Source organism: Lutra lutra, chromosome 8, assembly GCF_902655055.1.
Source record: "Lutra lutra chromosome 8, mLutLut1.2, whole genome shotgun sequence".
Taxonomy (NCBI): domain Eukaryota; kingdom Metazoa; phylum Chordata; class Mammalia; order Carnivora; family Mustelidae; genus Lutra; species Lutra lutra.
The window spans coordinates 16,154,891-16,175,940 of NC_062285.1; the positions used below are offsets into that span (position 1 = coordinate 16,154,891).

General features: G+C 43.8%; 1 protein-coding gene across 3 annotated transcripts in view; it reads right to left on the reverse strand.

The window, feature by feature from the left end:
* KIAA1217 (KIAA1217 ortholog) overlaps positions 1–21,050 on the reverse strand; it is a 750,245-nt gene that overhangs the window by 387,627 nt on the left and 341,568 nt on the right. For 2 of the 3 annotated variants that reach the window (XM_047742844.1, XM_047742846.1), the window contains exon 4: positions 16,864–17,009. The exons of the other annotated variant lie outside the window; for it this stretch is intronic. The gene's annotated coding sequence lies outside the window, so the exon portion shown is untranslated. The remainder of the gene's footprint in view (positions 1–16,863; positions 17,010–21,050) is intronic. 3 annotated transcript variants of the gene reach the window in all.

Sequence of the window (21,050 nt, forward strand, 5' to 3'; positions counted from 1 at the left end):
CATCTGCATCTCTGCTGCTTTCAGATTCTGGTTAGGGGATGCTCACTCCCCCCGCCAGTCGCCATTTATTCCTTCCTGCTGGATTTCTCCAGTGCAACTCACCCAGAGAATTGGTGACGGAAAGTGGGAGGCATTTAGCTGTAGGTCCGTGTAAATACTGCTCAGTAATATACCCAGCAACCTTAAGCATCTTTTTCAAAAAGGAAGAAAAAAAAAAAAAAGACCACAATTCAACTAAAAATAAACTTAAATACTTACATAAAACAAGGTAGTGGTCACAATGAAAAAAATTAAAATGCAACTGGGAAGATAAACAAAAGAGTTGGTAAGTTTCTTTCTATTTGTGACACTGACTTCTTTAAACACCCATAGTAGCATTTTGTGTGTTTCCTTTGTTGTTTCTCCTGGTGTTGAGCCACCTCTGATCATGAATGAGAAGAGTTTCAAAGTGAAATTCAAGCTACAGCCAGTTTGGAGAGCACTTGACTTTCTCGCAAGCCTCCCGCATCATTCCTCATTAGGTGTTGTTCAGATTTTCATCAACTTTTTAATTTAGGGAACATATTTAGATCGTGGCAAGTCTGAATTGACTTATCGAGTAAAATTCAGTGACATGGCAATAATGGCTTCTCGAAAGTTCAGATATATTACACCCACTGCATTCTCCTTGTCCATTAGTTTTATCATTCCATAAAAAAGCAATTGAGTTAGTAAAACATGATTTCTGCTCCTTGTTTTTCTAACCTTTAGTTGGCTTAAAGGTTACTCTTCTCTTAATATTTGTTCAACTCTCTCACCATGGTTTTAAGCTACACTTTCTGGGCAGTAAATTCTTAAGATGCATTTTGCTAATATCTTTTAAAACTAAAAATACCATATCTTTTTCTTTTCCCTCCAGTTCTTATTTACTATCCAAACGCTATGTCTTTCTAATCTTGAGAGCCCTTCAGTCATTGAATTCTAGTTAATAACATAACTGTCAGATGTCCTTATCCGTTTTTGCCACCTAAATATTTTTGGCCGTGAGGTAATCCTAGCATTTCCAGCCCTGCCTCAATCAAAGTTACTATTTTTCTGAACATGTGTGATTTCATATATATATATAAGCCCCTCTCTACCCACCCCCCACTACTGCTCCCCAGTTACAAAGTTGCTCACACCCAGTAGATGAATTAAAATACTCTGCCTGCCTTGGGATGAGAGGTCAAATCTGACACCTGCAGGCTTCCTGGCTGTTTATCTCTTGTTCTCTCTCTTCTTCTGCTTGGGTAAGTGAGGTATGCGGAGACTCTGGACCTGCTCCTAGAGGAGACCCAGACTCGTCTTTGCTTGGAGAACTCCATTCCACCACCTCCTATATCGTGGAATATGTGACCGGACCATTAATTTTTTGTTTATCTTTTTTCTTTTTTACTTTTTAGCTCCACGACTAGCAAAAAGCAACTTACACACTGTTTTCCCAGCCAGCACCTTGCCGGTACTGTCCTTCCCCTTTGAAACATTAAGCAATACTCTTCCTTCCTTGTATGAGTTGGAAGGGATTAAAAAGCTGGGATGTTGTTCACTACTGCTGGGAGCTCTGATGTGACAAGATGTTCACTTGCAAAATATACTGTTCAAGGACAGATCAAAGAGCTGGGTGGACCCTCCGAGAGGATTTGGTGTTCTTCTCTACATCAAGGCAGAAAAAATGAAAACTGGTCACAGGAGGTTGGGATGGATTCTGCTGTCATCTGGCATAGAGTACATGATAACAGAATGGCAAGACAAGCTGGGATACTCAATGACAATCTATTTCCTTGCTTCTCATTAAACTAAAGGTTACTGAGAGTCGTCACCCCCATAGCTGGAGCATAAAAACACAAGACTTTTGTTTTGGTGAATAAAAAGTGTCAGCTCATAGGTAATTCGGGGCTTGAATGGGAGAGCCACAAGATCAGGGACACGGTCGCACTTTATCTTTATAATTTAGTATTTTGAGAGTGGGCTTTTGGACTCCAATTGTCTCATGGTCCAAAAAGGCTACTGGAGCTCCAACCATTAGATCTGAATTCTAGGCAGGAGGAAGGAAAGAGGGAAAAAGATGTTCTTTGCTCCCTCCACTCCCACCCCCAGCTTTAAAGATGCTTTTCTGAAGTTCTGCGATAAACCATACATATCTCCTTGGTTAGGCTGTAGTTGTAAAGCCATAACTTTTGAGGAAGGCTTAAAAAAAAAGGCATCTCTTCTCCAGATACCATGACGTCAGCCACGAGCCTGAGTTCTGTTACCAAGGAGGCAAAATGCAATGATAGATTGATCACTAACACTTCGGACACCCTCATGTACTGAAGTGGTTACAAAGAGCAGGTTACATAAACTGCCATCTCCTGATGGGTGACGAGGATGTTGTTAAACCTGTGGCGCAAAGTTCCATCCCATCGCCATGTTCCCTGGGCCAAGAATTGGTCTCCAGTTTCCTAGTAACCCCTACTACGCTTCCTTCAGGCCTCAGTCCCATGCCACTTTCCTGGGAAGGTCTTCTCTGCCCAGATGGAGGTCCTCCTCCTGCACTGCAAAGCCCGAGCACTTCCCCTGTTTCCCACCCCCGGGCTCTGCCCAGGGCAAGTTTTCCAGATGCACATGTGCCTTGTGGTCGATGACCGCCAGGACTTCCACCGTAGGCTGAAAGCCTCACGAAGGCAGGATTTAGCCTTCTCTTTGTTTCTTCGCCACCATATCCTAGAAGAGCACTGGCAACGTAGCAGGTATTCCAGAAAGACCTGCTGAAGAACAGAATCAGACCCTCCCACACAGAAGCAATGCAGCCCTGCTGAGGGGGCGACAGGGAGACCTGCATCTGCTGTGACCAGATTTCAGTGGGGCTGGAATGGAAACAGTTTCTATCCTCGATAAGAGCAGACACTACTGGTTTCTCGGGCAGAAGGAAACTAGAAGCCTATCTCCATCTGTCCCAGCTCGCTGCTCTTAAGGGCTCTGTCCTCATCTATGGGATAAGCTGAAGGAAGGGCTCATTAAAAAGATGTGCCCTCTTTGGTCCATGAATGTCTCTGAGCACAAACCCTTACTCCATCCACCCTTCCCTCTCCTGAACCCACTCCATTTGGCTGACCCTTACACTGCCATTTTCTATTTTAACTGTCCGCTAGTGTTCTCTGGGATGTGATGCTTTGTACTACCCTGGTGTTTCCTGAGCCTGTTTTTCTGGAACTCTCTCTTGGGTTTCCTCTTGCTACTCCTTTTTTTTGTTTGTTTGTTTGTTTGTTTGTTTCTGTGAGCCCATAGAATTTCAATTGAGACCCAAACCCAGGACTTCGTAGATGTATTCTAGTTAGCTGGCCATGTGTATTTGTTTTTACACAACTATAAAATAAAATGTGTGTAATTGTCATCCTATGGTGGCAGGAGGTGAGTCACTGTCAACACTTCTTTTGGTGTCTTCATAAAATTCCAAGTTGAAAACTATTCCAAAATTGAAACAGAGAGGAATGTGTCTGAGGGAAGCTCCTATGATTATTCCAGGCAGCACTCTGTAATGGGTAAAGTGAGATACACAGCACCCTCAACAAGATGTTTAAAAAAAATCAAGCTTACCATTTTCTCTCTGGGTATGGATCCATTCTTCATAGACTTTACTTTTAGAGTAGTGAGGTTCACAGCAAAACTGAACATAAAGTACAGAGGTCCCATACACCTCCTGCCACCATATGCATGGCCTCTTACACTGTCAACAGTGACATCAGAATGGGGCACTTGTTACAACTGATGAACCATCACAGACACAACATTATCACTCCAAGTCCACAGTTTACATTTAGGATTACTCTCGGTGTTGTACATTCTATGGGTTTGGACAGACGTATGATTACCCACCGCTATCATATCATACAGAATAGAGTTGATGCCCTAAAAATTCTCTGTGCTCGGCCTCGTCATCCCTCCCTTCTTCAGCTCCTAGCAACCACTGATGTTTTCACTGTCTCCACAGTTTTGCCTTTTCCAAAATGTCATATAATTGTTACCATATACTAGGCAGCCTTTTTATATTGATTTCTTACACTTGGTAAAATTTAAGTTTCCTCCATGTCTTTTCACCACTTGAGAGTGCTTTTCTTTTTACTGCTGCATAATATTCCACTGCATGGATATACCACTGTTTAACCACTTACCTACTAAAGGACATCTTGGTTGTTTCCAAGTTTCGATTATGAACCAAGCCCTTATAAGCATCTGGTTTTGTGTAGATAAAACCTTCCAGCTCATTGGAGAAAACACTGAGAAGTTCGGTTGTGGGATTGTATGGTAAGAATATATTTAGTTTTGCAGGAGGTTGTCAAACTGTCTTCCAAAGCAGCTGTACCATTTTGCGTTTCCACCAGCAGTGAATGAGAGTTCCTGTGGTTCTACATCTTCCCCAGCATCTGATGTTGTCAGTATTTTGGATTTTAACTAGCCTGACAGGTTTAGGCAGGCATCTCATTGTTTTATTTTGCAATTCCCTAACAACATATGATATTGAGCATCTTTTCATGCACTTTTTACCATTTGTGTTTCTTCTTTGATGAGATGTCTGCTCAGATATTTTGTCCGTTTTTAAACTGGGTTGTTTATTTTCTTATTATTGAGTTTAAGAATTCTTTGTATATTTTGGATAATGGTTCTCTATCAGATGTGTCTTTCGCAAATATTTTCTCTCAGTCTGTGGTTTGTCTTTTCATTCTCTTGACACTGTCTTTCAGAAAGCAGTAGTTTTTAATTTTAATAAAGCCCAACTTATCAATTATTTCTTGCATGGATCGCACCTTTGGTGTTGTAGGTAAAAAGCCATTGCCAAACATAAGGTCATATGGATTTTCTCCTATGTTACAGTCTATGAGATTTATAGTTCTGTAGTTTAAATTTAGGTCTATGATCCATTTTGAGTTAATTTTTGTGAAGGATGTAAGGTTGTGTCTGGATTTATTTTTTTGCATGTGGACGTCCAGTTGTCCTAACAACATTTGTTTTTTTTTTTTTTTTCATTGTATTACCTCTGTTCCTTTGTCAAAGATCCATTGCTTTGTGTATATGGGTTTATTTCCAGGCTCTCTATTCTGTTCCACTGATCTGTTTGTCTCCTTTTGCCAGTACCACACTGTCTTGGTTACTGTGGCTTTCTGGTAAGCCCCAAGGGCAGGCTGTATCCAATGTTCTTCAGTAATGTGTTGGCTCTTCCGGGTCTTTTGTCTCTCCATATAAGTTTTATCAGTTTGCCAATATCCATAAAATAACTTGCTGGGACTTTGGTTTGGATTGTACTGAATCTATAGATCAATTGAGAAGAACTGACCTCTTGAAGGGATTGAATCTCCCTGTCTGTAAATACGGGATATCTCTTTATTTATTTATCCTTTTTGATTTCTTTCATCAGAGTTTGTTATTTTCTTCATATAGACCTTGTATATATTTTGTTAGGTTTATACCTAAGAATTTCACTTTTGGAGTGCTAATGGTAAGTGGCATTGTGATTTTTTTTTTTAATTTCAAATTCCAACTGTTTGTTGCTGGTATAGAGGAAAACAATAGACTTTGCATTTTTGCTGTAACTGCTTATTAATTCCAAGACTTTTGTTAGTTCTTTTGGGTTTTCTGTATAGATGATCATGTCATCTGCAAACAAAGAGTTTTATTTCTTCCTTCCCAAGCTGTATACCTTTGGATAATTTTTTAAAATGAGGATATAATTAATTCATATATCATAAAATTGACCCTCTTCAACTGTACAATTCAGTAGTTTTTAGTATATTCACAAAGCAGGCAACCACCACCACTATTTAATTCCAGACCATTTTCATCACCCAGAAAAGAAATCCCATGCTCACTAATTGAGTATGCTCATTCCCTGCTGCCTGAATGAATCACATTTTACACAAGGAATCCAACATCCAAGATAAATAAACTATTGTGACTGGGGTGCCTGGGTGGCTCAGTGGGTTAATAAGCCTCTGCCTTCGGCTCAGGTCATGATCTCAGGGTCCTGGGATCGAGTCCTGCATCGGGCTCTCTGCTTGGCGGGGAGCCTGCTTTCTCCTCTCTCTCTCTCTGCCTGCCTCTCTGCCTACTTGTGATCTCTCTCCGTCAAATAAATAAATAAAATCTTAAAAAACAACAACAACAACAAACTATTGTGACAAAATGTAAAAGTACAAAAGTAAAGGCAAATGAAATACATTTCAAAGCACAATATGACCAATTTCCAAGTGAAAAATGCTAGGCTAAACATTATGAAATTGTCATTTTTATAAACAAAATCATCTACTGGTTGCAATTTCGTATGACTCAACCTAATACTTGCATCGGTATACTTGAATCACTGAATTGTCTCACAATACCTAGAGATGACTGCAGTCTACATGTTAACTTAGTTCCCAAGCACAGCAACAATAATGTGTAAGCAAAACATAAATAAATAAAAATTGCAAACGTTCTAAAAATCACATTTAAATCCTGGATTTAAGCACCCACCAGTGATTCTGACCTATTTCTATGCCCTAGATGCCCTAGACAGTTGCCCCAACATGCACAGAAAGGGGATCCAAATACTTACAACTCATTTTATTTATGTATGAATGTATGTGAAGATTTTATTTATTGAAAGAAAGAGAGAAAGCAGGAGCGGGGGGAAAGGGCAGAGGGAGAGGGAGAAGCAGACTCCCTGCTGAGCAGGGAGCCCCATGTGGGGCTCGATACCAAATCCCCAAGACCATGACTTGAGCCCAAGGCAGACTCTCCATTGACTGAGCTGCCCAAGGATCCTACTTAACACTAATTTTAACGAAACTTTTGTACAGTACTTATATTTGTCAGAGAATTTCCATGAGTAAGTCACAAATACATTCTACAACTCCACTAATCACCATTAGGGAAAAGCAGCAGGGACTTGAGCCAGGACTGTGTACCCACGCCCACGCATCTCTTCTCTGGCGTCCTGTCCGCTCGGTTTCTGCAACAATGGATGCTAATAACACACAGGGGCTGTTTGGGCTGTTTTGACTGTTTTGGCCAAGCCGTGACCATATTTTAACCTTGGCTGTTACTGTGATTTGTTTGGACAGACTGCATTTTGTTGGTTTGTTTTAGTTTTTTTGAATAATAATTATGTGGATTTTTTTTCTTTTTTTTTTGGAAAAGAAAAACCATTAAACCTTCAAGAATGTTTGTCAGAAGGGCTAAAATGTCCAACCAAATGGCCAGGAAGTTCCTGATACTAAACATTCACCAGGTCCCTTGGACATGTTTTTTGCATGTGTTTTCTTGGAGTAGCTAATAACAGGGCTACCTAGCTGAAATGTTCTTTTTCTAGGCCATTTGATGAAGAAAATGTCAGAGAAACAGTTGGCTTAAAACTGACACTAAAAGGGAGAAAATGAAAAAGCAAAATATCAGGGATAATTGACATCTGAATACTATAAACTGCACTTAACTAGAAATACATCCTTTGTTTCAGAACTAATATATTTTTAAAAGATTTTTACTTATTTATCTGAGCAAGAAAGAAAGACAGAGAGCAGAATGAGAGGGAGGGGAAGAGGGAGAAGCAGACGCCACACTGAGCAGGGAGCCCAATACGGAGCTCAATCCCAGGATCCTGGGATCATGACCTGAGCCAAAGGCAGATGCTTAATCCACTGAGCCACCCAGGCGCTCAAGAGTTAATATATTTAAAGAATAGTTTGGGAAGAGAAGAGTTAATGGTATTTCTTCCCTTTAAGGCAACTTTCTAAGAGCAATATTCGCTTCATAGATTAAGTGCTAGCCTTACGTAAGATACTGAGTTGAAAGCCATCCTTTCACAGTAGAAGTTGAGGATCTGTCTAGAGAAGGAGTACACTATAGTTTGGCAACATCAGGTTATGTTTATTTTGTTGCTGATTTTTTTTTTTATCATTTTTGGGCCAAAAGCATGGCATATATTGGGGGGAAGTGAATTTGTCCAAATTAGGAGTGCATTATGGCTGTCTCCCTAGCTTAGCACTGGTAGTTACAGAGAGTTCTCTCTGGGTTCTATCCGAACATTCACCCAGAAGGCCGCCACGTGCAGAGAAACCTTCTGTTTCTCGTCCCTGAGACAGACGTGCACATGCTGCCCTCAGAAGTTATTGGCCAACTAGAGTAACAACTTTGGGCTTGTTACCCATGTAACTACCACAATAGCAGCCTCATAGCCCTGAATCCTGGTGGGGCTGATGAAGACACCTAATAGGTTTGAAGACCCCTGAAATAAGACACAGAGACCTGGCAGGTTGGTTGCTGGTGTGAGGCAGGCAAGGAGAGGACCTTGAAGGGACGTCCCCATGGCTCCTGTCCGTGAGAGCGCCAGCTGCTGTGACCCCCCCCCCTCACCTGAGACCCGTTTTCAGACCATCTTCTTTCCTTTATGCTCTGGAGTCTAAAACCCCTCTTACGTTTCTGATCGGTTAAGTTAGGCGAAAACAGTTCCATCTCCTCCACGCGTGGGTGAGATCTCAGCCCCTCAGTGGGACCGGTCTCTGGAAACTCTCCTGCAGTCCTAGACTCCCATGTGCCTTACTGACAGCTGCTCAGAAAAGCAGAGTTTACCAGGTCGGTACACACTCACGCGTCACTGCATTATTGTCTGGGGCTAACCATCCTTCATTCTGGGTCATCTCCGCCAAGGATGGGTGGCAGCTGGGGGAGTGCAAGCAGAAGACATATGATGGCCCTGGGATAGGACAATCTGCAGCTTACGGTCCCAGGCAGACCACCCAGTGGTGCTATGACAATGACTGTGTGTGAAATGAGGCCTGGCTTCACACAGCTCCCCAACCCCCTCCCCAGGACCAGGAGACCACCTGCAGAGAAGACGATTTACATAAATAACAATTTCATTTCAGCTTCCCTTGCAGATGGTCCTGATTTGGAAAAAAAGGTATGCAGACAGTCTTTGAAATATGACTTCTGTATTGTTGGCCACTTAGAATTCTTCTGTGTAAGTCTCATGGTCCCCATGACAAGTTACTGACTTGACATCATTAGCTTCCTCTGCAACCCAGTTCACTTTTCTTAATTTATTTTTATTTCGCAAATCAGCAGGCCCTAATTTCTGAACTGACTTTTTTTCCCTTCTCATTTCCAAATATAACTGGTCATCAAATCCTATATATACTTGTCCTCCCCATTCCTACTGTCACCATTCTAATCCTGATGCTTATGACTCTATGCCTGGCCTATCCCACTATAATCTCCATGTTTTAGGTGTCCCCAACCCGCCCTTCACATGACTGCCAAACCGGTACCATTTAACACATTTTCTCCTAGACTTTGCATGCACTGATGCCTTCAATCGCTCCCCATTACCCATATACAATTCATTGTGCTGTGTTTTACTACAATTACTAACTCGGTTGTCACTTCCTTCCAACAGATATTGACTCAGTACGTACCTGCAATGTGTTCCACATCACCCTTAGCCCTGGGGAGATAGCCATGAACTAGCTAGGTCCATTTCCTGCTTTCTGTTTTAGAGAAGGGGGTTGGATATTGAAGATGAATGCTCAGAAAGAAAAACTATGAAAACACGCAATGAGAGAAGCAAAGCTATTTAAGGTCCTGCGAGGCTTCCCCGGGAGTGACACTGAAGCTGAATGCCAGGTAAATATTGGTGATTATTGGGCAGGGGAAGGGGACAGCATATGCAAAGGGCCTGAAGTAGAAAAGAGCCTGATGCATCCGTGGGAAGAAAGAAGGCTGGTGGAGCTGGATGCAGAGAGTGGGGAAGCACAGTGGGGAATAAAGACCGAAGGTCACACAGGGCCAAACCATGCAGAGCCTGGTAGGATGCGCTGAGGAATTTGGGCTTCATTATAAAAGCAATGGGAAACCACAGGCAGAGGAATGCAACTTACTGTGTTTTAGAAAGATCACCCCAGCTGCAGGGCACAGACGTTTGGAAGAAGATGCTGCCAGTGGCCAAACAGAAGTGTTGCAGGATAGATAATAGATTGGTGGTGGCTTGGACCAATGTGGTGCCATGGAAGTCAGTGGAAAAGGAGCAGACATATGGATTCAAGAGAGCATGAGATGTGGTTAGCGGCAGTGAGGGGCAGGGAGAGGAGAGACAGACGGAGGTTAAGGATGATGGCCAAGTTCTTGGTCTTTATTGAGCTGAGGGCCCTGGATGCTAAGCTGAGTTTGGGATAGTTCAGTCCACAGTGGATTCCCCCAATAGGTGGGAGCATATGGCAGTCTGGAGCTCCGAAGAGGGGTCCCTGTGGGGAAACATATTGGAGATTCATTGGAATATTTAATAATTGTGACCATGGGAGGGGATGAGGTTGACAGGGAGAACTTGGGAGGTGGAATGGTGAGTAGAGAAGGAAGACCTTGCCAGGGAGTGTGAGAAGGGAAAGCTAATTAAGTCAGAGAAAAGTGGAGGAGGTGTTATCTGGAGAGCTAAGGGAAGAGAGTGTGCCAAAGGCCCGGGCTGTTAAATGCAGTTGAAGGCAGCACGTAGCCCCATGGAGCTATGGAAATCATGCGTACATTTCATGTCTCCATGTGTTAGTCTGGATTCCACTCAGGGGAATCCCCTCCATCCCAGCTGCTATTCAAAGAAATTTATAAACAGCAAGATACACCTGTGCTGTAGAGTTCTCTGGGTTTTGACAAATGCACAGAGTTATGTGCCCAGCACCACAGTCATGATACAGACCAGTTCTATCTCCCCCGTCCCCCGAGTTTGCCTCATGCTGTCCCATTAGCTCAGTCTTTCTCCCCAACTCCTAGGAAACCACTGATCTGTCTCCATTCTGAGAGGTTTGTCTTTTTCAAAATGCCACGCATGGAATCACGCGTTATGCAGCCTTTGGGGCCCAGCAAACTGTATGCAGAGATCATTCATGTTATTATCGATTCCTACGTGACTCGCTCGTTCCTGTTCCCTGCTAAGTGGTAGTGCTTTGTGCAGCTCTAACCACAACCTGTTTATCCGTTCAGCGGTGGAAGGACATGTTGGTTCCTTTCAGTGTTTGCTGATCATGAACGGAGCCGTCATATACATTCGCAAGCAACTGCTGTCTGAACAAAAGTTTTCATTTCTCTTGGGAGTGCAATTTCTGGGTTGCACAGGAAGGCTATGTTCAACTTTCTAATCACCAATGTCTTAATGATTTTGTGGTTTTGGTGAGGTGGTAGGATCAAAACAGGATTGGAGATGGTTAAAAGTGTGTGTGGGGGGTGCCTGGGTGTCTGAGTTGGTTAAGCATCCGACTCTCGCTCTCGGCTCAGGCTGCGATCTCAGGGTGCTGGGATTGAGCCCTGAGCGTGGCTCCCTACTCAGCGGGGAGTCTGCTCCTCTCTCTCTCTCCTTCTGACACTTCTCCCTGCTCATGTTCTCGCTCTCTTCCTCTCAAATAGATAAATCTTTAAAAAAAAAAAAAAAGAGTAAGAGGGAGGCAAGGAGGTACATGAATTACGTGAAAGCAGGGCTTTGGAGGAATCTGGCTGACGTGCAGAGTGAACAGGGCTGCGGCTGGAGGTGGCCCCCAGGTTAAGGGAGGAAGGGTTTGGCAAAGATTAAAAAAAAAAAAAAAAAGACCATGAGCCCATGGTTAATGAGGGCAGGAAAGAAAGGAGACGGGGAGGGGATGAAGATAAAGATAATAGTGGAAGGAGTGGGTAAGCAGGCTTCTGTGAGGACAGGAGACACTGGCTTTGGATGACAAGGAAGTAGCCCCTTCATTTTACTGAGAGAACAGGAAAGCAGTGAGCCTCTCGAAGCCCTAGTCTGATCTTAACGTGACCTCATAGAGGACAGTGGAAGACAAGTTCAGACCTTTCAAACCACCTGCCTGCCTAAGCCCTTGACCCCACCAGACAGTCTCCTGATGACACCAGGCCTGTGCTGGTCTCTAAGGGTCAGTCAGTGTGGGGAGGAGGCAGTCCTCACCTCTGTCTGGGCAGCTGCAATGGGGCAGGTGCTCAGGACAAGAAGCCAAGTTCCCAGTTCAGCGGACTGTTAGTATTTACCTACACACGTATTTTTGCTTTATTTCCTACCAAAACACACTTATTGCAAAGTATGATCTCCATGTCCCAAATAACCACCAGTTCAACAGACACCCCAAGGTCACAACACCTGCGCATGCACAAGACTTGGGGAGCAGGTGTCACGCTCATGAGAATTCCCCTCACTCTGTGCAATCTGGCATATTCGCCAGCCTTCTGGATAACATCAATGCGTTTCCTTTCAATGGCCCCTGACACTGACCCCTGGTAATTAGAAGTTGTGGGGACTTCCCACTCATTCCCGAGGAGAGCAGGACAGATTTTTTTTTTTTCTACTCTTAGAAAAAGAAAGTCGTGGTAACAATCATGACACCATAAGAAAATAGCATTTGTGTTCGTTTAAATGATGACAATGCAAGTGTGCTGAGCATGTTGTTGAAGAAATCATGGTTTTAAGACCTCCAGGGAATATATGAAATGACTTCAACCCATCGTTCAGATTCTAGAAAGCCTCATTCTGATATGCAGTGGAGCAATGTGTGAGCCAAGACTGATAATCACACAGTCAGTTGTCGGATATCAGATTTAATACCTTAAAAACTCACAGGAACAAATAAATGTTTCGTAGAACAGTTGCATACAAAAGGACTTGCTGTGGGAATCTCATCTCACTGTACCTGAAACAGACAGGAGTTTAAAGGCAGGAAACGTAATTTCTTGGTTTTGGAAAAAGGCTTGGAGACAGTCGTTAAGTCTAATATAATCAGGGAAATCCTCGGCAGGTGGCACGTCGAGCTGTGAATCCAGAAATAATCTACACAGGTGACTAATGTTTTAATGACTTCTGGTTATTGTTTTGATTTTTTTTCCAGCCACAATGTTACACATCACAGAGCGGCCATGAGCTGCCATTCTATAAGTAAATTTGCTTGTACTTTTGAGAAATTCCTTCTAGGCTACTTAGCGTCTTTAAAGCAAGGCTAAGAATGTTAGGAAGAGGCTCTGTGATTGTAAAGTTGTTGCCTGATTTTGAATCACTCACAGACTTCTCGAAGACAGCCACTCTACGCTGGGGGCTGGGGACCCAGTGTGGATTAGAGATGTCCCTCCTGCGGAAGCACTTACCGTCCATCCCCACAGATGCTCTCTGGGAGAGATGGGAAAGCAGAGACTAGAATCCAGTGTGATTTGTGGCACTGGGGGCAGAGGGAAAGGAAGATTAGCTCTGTTTGGAAAATCTAGAGAAGACCTGTTTAAGAAAGCATTCTCAGTCTACCGGATCTCAGTGGAGGAATAGGGTCTTCCTGATAGAAGGGACAGAGAACAAAGCAAAGACAGAGTGGCCAAAACGGTGCTCAGACACACAGAAGCCAAGATCACAGGCTGGAAAATGACTCCTCAAGCTTGGCATCCCTGACTTCCCAAAGCCAGAAGCCTCCCTCTCTGGGGGGAAAACCCATTCTCCACCTAACCCTTGCAGTCTGTCTGGTGCCACACAGCCGCAGGGCTCCTGCGGGATGTAGAATGGGAAATGGATGAGTGAGCCCAGGAAAAGGACACTGGGGCTACCTTGTTAGAAGTGGACTGTCCCTTTCCTTGGCTTGGGAACCCAGTAGCTGCTCTGCTCCATTTTTATCCCATCACGGGAAGCCCTGGGAGCTTCGACACAGCTCTGACTTGACAGAGAAAACCACTCACAACATACTGTTTCTAACCCCCGTGCAGCCAGGAAGCTCGTCACCTTCTCACTTCTAAATGTGTAGATGTGAAAAAAGCGCTGAGATCTGTCACCGTGAGCAAGAAGACTGCCAGGATGGAATAAACCCTTGAGTATAGCATAATATGCTTTCCTCTGTGGCTCTTAGGAACTGAATGTGTGCATTGCTCCAAAATTCCTAGGCGGAAATCCCAAGCCCTAGGGTGATGGTATTAGAGAAGGCAAGGCCTTTGGGAGGTGACTCAGTCATAAGAGTCGGGTTCTCATGAATGGGACTAGTGCCCTTCCAAAAAAGACCCCAGTGGGCTCTCTGCTATTTGTGCCACGTGCGGCATACATCATGAAAAGGGGGCTGTCTGCATCCTAGAAAAGGGGATCTCACCAGAAATCGACCTTGCCGGCAGCCTGATCTCAGACTTCCAGCCTCCAGAACTGTGAGAAATGATTTCCGTTATTTCTGGCATTTTGTTATCAGATCCTGAACTAAGACAGGGGCTGAGATTATACAAATGAGCCTCTGTAGGTGGCATGAAGGAGACGGTCAGAATTCGAAAGTCTGCCTCTGCACGTGGAATAAAGTGAAGCCAACTCAACAGAACGAGGACTGACTTTCTGGCCTTTGGTCATTCATTCATTCATTCATTCACTAACTCATTCATTCAAAGACATGTTACGCTTGCCCAACCAGTGTGAGAGCAGGGAGAACTTGGGGTCCAATGTAACCATCAGAAAGTGTCATATATTTGGACTCTTTTGGTAAGGAATGTGAGAATCACTTGATAGTATGTAAAATTTACAACTGAAATAAATACCTAATACCTAATAAATCACGAAGAACATCCAGCTGTAGAGGAATGTCCAGACTGTAAGACAGGACGTTCCAAGAATCCTTACCTGAGACCTTCAGAAAAACATATAAACAATATATTAAAAACAGACTATTCTCAAAGATGTGTCTAAGTAGCTTCTGAAAGACCGGCCACTGGGCCCAGATTTAACCTGACCCTAGTTATTATACATCTTTCCAATGAATAAAACTACATTTCTTGAAAATTTTCTAAGACTCCTACTTCCAACTAAATCAGGATGATTCTTTTCTGCCACCCTAAGGGACAGTTGCTATTAAACCTTTTCATCTAGAGAGGAACAGATTTGCTGAGTTTGGATACCATGAAGATGCCACACTAATCTCCAAATTGGATGAAGGCCTCTAACCCAAGTCTTGGGGAACAGTGTGATGAGGAAGACCCAGGCCTGTGGGTCTCGCACCCACAGGAGACCTCACTGCCACTTAGGTGAGGAAGCACCACAGTCCCCAGGGAATCCACGAAGGGACCAGGCATGAGGCAGTTGAACACGTGGGTCAAGGGCACCGAGAGTCCCTCATGGAAAACCGGAAGTGGGGATCAGGCTGCATCTGCTCTTAGATCTGTGACGATCTCCCTCCCCTTCCCGGGGATAAGAAACTTCCATTTTTATTGCTAATTTTGATGTCTTTAAGCTTGAGCTGGCATTTCTCACTCATTCTCTCTCTTCTTCCCTTCATTAATGTTTGGCATATCTATTACATAAAAACACACTCCCTATTAAATAGCAAAGTTATGACATTTATGGAACATTAGCCAGAAAATATGAAACCAAAGCTTTATTCCAAGTTCAATTAGACTGCATCCTTGATAAAATTTGGGATTCTTACGAGAACAAAAAAAGAATCAATCTGGACATACTCCTTATTTAAAATCTTGTACACAGGGGAACTTCCAAAGGGGATATAAGAAATAATTAGGCTAACAATCATTCAAATGTCTTTGTTGACATTAAAATATTCTGGCTAATGTCAGTCTGATAATGAATGAGTTTCTGTTTCCTCCATAACTGAGGGAGGCTCTCCAGTTTTAAAATACTGTCAGAAGCAAAAGGAATGCCTAATTTGCTCAACCGCCCAAGGCAGAGTTGGCCCTGGGAAAAAAGCCTCCTTTGTTGAAGTTCCGTTTTAAAGTTACTTCCAACCTGATTTTAGTAATCTCCCCCCTTGAAAGCTTTACTCTGTTAACCAGCACCACACACCATATCTCAGAGACTCACCTGCCCGGTGTCAGGTGTGTGTGTCCTGGGGCAGGGGGTGGGGTGGGTGGGGGTGGGGGTAAGGGAGGGAACAGTGAGGGCAGCCAAGGGACTTGCCTGAAAGTAACCTAACCTAACGAGCCTATTTTAAAACTGCAACTGCATGATGGTGTATTTACTTGTGGCGTGGGATGGGGAGGTTGATGAAGATTACCAAAGGCGCTAAAAACTTTTCAGACTACTCCTTGGCACCACCAGGAGAGCTGTTTTCTCTGCTTCAATCCAGATTTTCAGAAAAGTGATTCATGGCAAATGGAGAGGCAGGGCAAATCACAGAGCCCACAATGGGGCAAATTGCTGGTGGCAAAGGACTGAAGTCCTATCTTTTCCAAAAAGACTTCTGACTCGCACTGAAGACCACAAACCAAACCAACACAGTGATCTTGTTGTCTGGGTTTCATGTCTCCTAAATGATTCTTTAAAAAAAAAAATTATTTATTTGAGAGAAAGAGAGTGAGTGGGAGCGAGCATAAGCAGGGGGAGCGGCAGGCAGAGGGAGAGGCAGCAGCAGGCTCCCTGCTGAGCAGGAAGCCCGATGTGGGGTTCAGGGCTCCAACCCAGGACCCTGAGATCATGATTGAGCCAAAGGCAGATGCTTAACCGTCTGAGCCACCCAGGCGCCCCTCTCCTAAGTGATTCTTAATTTATTCATTCCCAGTGCTTGGACTAACCTTTCTGAATTGAGCACAATGACTAGATGATTGCGAGGAGTCTAATGTTTCAGTGATCCATTTCTCCCCCTCCAATGTTATCACAACATTCCAAAGTCTGGGCACCACTGAACTGTATACCAATCATCTACTTTTTGCTTAAAAGTAAACTGTGCCATTTACATCCTTGCAATATGGTTTGTCCGAGCAGCTCGAGATACAAAGTTATTATGGCATAATGAGTTATTAGAGAACAACACTTACTTTGGTTAAGAGGCTTGTCAGCAGTGAATCTGGACCAGGTGCAGCAGACAAAGGAGGCCAGACCACACACACAATCTCCCTCAATCACTCTGGGCTCCTTACCTAAGCCGACTTCTCCGTCGCATCCGACAGCTTTGGACACTTCCTCCCTCTTGGTCTGTCTGCCCTACAGCAGCCTGTTTTTCCTCCTGCTCTGATCGGCTTTTCTTGTTTTCTTAGGTGGGGTCCATGTCCACAACTGCCTGTGTCTAAAAGGATGACGTGCTTTAGTTCTTTGTCTAGGTCCTCTTCTCTTTTTCATTAACCACTCTCCCTGCAGATCTCATTCCTTTTCTTGGCTCTTGTTACTAACTACACAGCTACATCTCCTAAATTTAGTTTTCTCACCTAGATCAATTGCGATGCTACATGGGAAGTACTTAGCGTCAGGCATACGTAAGGGCTCATCTTCTCACTTGGAAACTATTTGTTGAGTGCTTCTATGTGCCAGGCCCCATGCTAGCAGCTGGGGATACAGACACAGGCAAAGCAGACCAAAGTCCCTGACCGCACGGAGCATGCATACATGTGAATAGGTAGGGTATCATAAGTGAAATAAAACATAAAAGTAAGTACAATATACAGTAGTTTAGATAACGTTATGTATTATGGGACAAATATGATACAGACAAGGTGGACAAGAAGGGCTTCAGTAGCAGGCATTTGCCACTTAAAATTAGGTGGCCAGGAAGTCTTCCTGCAAAGCTGACATTTGAGCCAAGGTCTTAGAGAGATGGGAATGAACCGTGAAGGTAGCTGGAGTGTGTTTCAGGCAGGAAGGCTGGCATGTGTAAAGAGCTGACAATTCTTAACTAGAACCTATTAGCTCTTAGATTTCTCTCCTGAGGCCCAGCCTCAAGTTACACATCTTTCTTAGACGTTCTGTGGACAAAGCGCACTCAACAGGTCCTCGAAAACAGGCACACTCTGGAGACATGGTATGTTCACTCCTAGGGGACCACGATAAAGCCAATGTCACAATAAAGCAAGTCAAACAAATTCTTTGCTTTCCCAGTGCATAGAGAAGTTATATACTGTAGTGCAATAGCATTGTGTCTAAAAGAACAACGCACATACCTTCATTAAAAATACTTTATTGCTAAAAAAATGATCACCATCATCTGAACTTTGAGCAAGTCATACTCTTGTGTTGATGGAAGGTCTTGCCTTGATGTGGATGGCCGCTGACTGATCAGGGTGGTGGCTGCTAAAGGCTGGGATGGCTTTGGCAGTTTCTTAAAATAAGACAACAATGAAGTTTGCCACATCAACAGACTCTTCTTTTCACAGACGATTTCTCTGTAGTACGCAGAGCTGTTCGACAGCATCTGACCCACAGCAGAACTTCTTTCAAAATTTGGAGTCAATCCTCTCAAACCCTGATGCTTCTTTACTAACGTAGTTTATATAGTATTTGAAACCCTTGGTGTCATTCCAACAATTTTCACAGCATCTTCATCAGGGAGAGCTTCCATCTCAAGAAACCACTCTCTTTGCTCATCCGTAAGAAGCAGCCCCTCATCTGCTCAAGTTTTATCATGAGATGGCGGCCATTCAAGCCCCATCTTCAGGCTCCACTTTTTAAAAAAAGATTTATTTATTCATTTCAGAGACAGAGAGAGAACAAGATCGGCGGCGGGAGGCAGAGGGAGAGGGAGGGAGATAGGAGAGAAGCAGACTCTTCACTGAGTGCAGTGACGCGGGGCCCATCCCATGACCCTGAGGCCATGACCTGAGCAGAAATCAAGAGTTGGACACTCAACTGACTGAGCCACCCAGGTGCCCCCAGGATCCACTTCTAATACTAGCTCTCCTGCTATTTCCAACTGCAGTAACCTGCAGTTACTTCCTCCACTGAAATCTTGAATTACTCAAAGTCATGCATGAGGGTTGGAACCAACATCTTCCAGACTCCTGTTCATATTGATCTTTTGACCTTTTACCATGAATCACAAATGTTCTTAATGCCTTCTAGAACGGGGAATCCTTTCCAGGGGGTTTTCAACTAACTTTACCCAGATCCATCAGAGGAATTATCTATAGAAGCTAAAACCTTCCAAGATAGATTTCTATAAGACATGTCATAGAAGTATCTATTTTTATAATAAGTCTTCTTATAATAAATAATAAGACTTGAAATTCAAATTTACCCCCTTGATCCACAGGCTGCAAAATGGATGCTGTGTTAGTCTGCATGAAAACAACATTGATCTCATTGTGAATCTTCGTCAGAGCTCCTGCGTGACCAGGTGCACTGTCAACGAGCAATCATGTTTTGACCGAATTCTTTCTCTGAGCAGTAGGTCTCAAAAGTGGGCTTAAAATATTTAGCAAACCACACTGTGAACAGACGTGCTGTCATTCAGGCCTTGTTTCATTTCCGGAGCATAAGCAGAGTAGGTTTAGCATAATTCTTAAGAGCTCTTGGGATTTTCAGAATGGTCCAGAAGCATTGGCTTCAACTTCAAGTCCCCAGCTGCCTTAGATGCTAACAAGAGGGTCAGCCTCTCCTTTGAAGTTTTAAAGGCAGGCACTGGCTTCTCCCTAGCTACGAGAGTCCTAGATGGCATCTTCTTCCACTGGGAGGCTGTTTTGTCTGCACTAAACATCTGTTGTTTAGTTCAGGCTCCTCCATGAACGATCTCAGCTAGATCTTCTAGATATTTTGCCACAGCTTCTCCATCAGCCCCTGATGCCTCCCCTTAAACTTTCATGTTATGAAGACGACTCCTTAAGACGACCTAGCAACTTCTGCTAGCTTCCAACTTTTCTTCTGCAGCTTCTAACCTCTCTTGGCCTCCATGGAATTAAAGATTTCTTGAAGAGTGGCAGGGCCTTACTCTGGATGAGGCTTTGGCTAACGGGAATGCGTGGCTGGTTTGATCTTTTAACTCCAGACCACTCAAACTCTTTTCCTATCAGCAGTCAGGCTGTTTCGCTCTTACCATTTATGTCTTCACTGGAGTAGCACTTTTAATTTCCTTCAAGAACTTTTCCTTCGCATGCCTAACTTGGCTAACTGGAGGCAAGAGGTCTGAGTTTCAGCCTATCCATGCTTTTTTTTGACTTGCCTTCTTTGCTTAACTTAATCATTTCATTTTGGAGCCCTGAAACAATTCCAACAGTAACATCAAAGATCACTGATCATAGGTCATCATAACAAATATAATAACACTGGAAAGGTTTGTAATATTGAAAGAATTACCCAACTGTGATGCATAGACATGAATTGAGCAAATGCTGTTGGAAAAATGGCACCAACAGACTTGCTGGATGCAGGATTTCCCCAATCCCCAATTTTTGTAAAAAAAAAAAAAAAAAAAAAAAAACCACAAAATCTGCAAAGTACAATAAGGCAAAACACAATAAAATGAAGCGCCTACAGACGCATCACAGAGCCTTCCCCTGAGATCCCTGCCTGTGAACGATACCGCCTGCATAAGCAGAAACTCACGGTAGCCGCGACCCCACTCACCTCCTCTCCCCTATATCGAGCTAGCTGAAACTTTTTCTGTTGCAACTACTAGTCATTTTAGATTTACGTTTGGCTGTCAATTTACTTTATCACCTCACCTATTAAGCAAGCATCATTTAAATAACATTCAATGGATAAAATACTGAGAGACGTGCGTCCATATGCTTCAAAACGTAAAGCGTTATTCCCCTTTCGCGAAGACGTGCTAGACAAGACACGGAGACTGATTCTCTCCCGGGACACGCAGAGGTCCATAGAGTGCCCTAAAACTCATGCCACGAAGCTAGCTAGTGATTATTGAGCACTTCCTCTTATTTAATTTTATTTTTTGTAAAACCAAGGCTGAGAGAGAGGTGGTCCTTTTCCTCAGGGTGTACCAACAGTCAGTAATGGGGTCTGGATGAGAACTGAGGCAGAGTGACACCCAGCGCTCTGTACGGCCACGCGCCTGCTGTGACCAGGAGGCCACCACCGGAGGGAAGCACAGAGACAGACTGTGGCACCACAGGAACAGCAAGGGCATGGGACGGGGAGGGTAGGGGTGAGGGGAAACCCCCCCCCCCGCACCCCACCCCCTCCCCCGCCGCCGCAGCTCCTGCTTCTTCCCCATCTTTCTTTAGAAAAATTTGATTTTGGCATCTCACACATGCTTTACTTATATGTAAGATGAAAGACTGCAAAAAGGAAGCAAAGGTGCCAAACCAATGACAGACCCACTCGACAATGTGGAAGCCCATGAGAACTGGGACAGAGGCTGGTGCCCTGGGCCAGCACG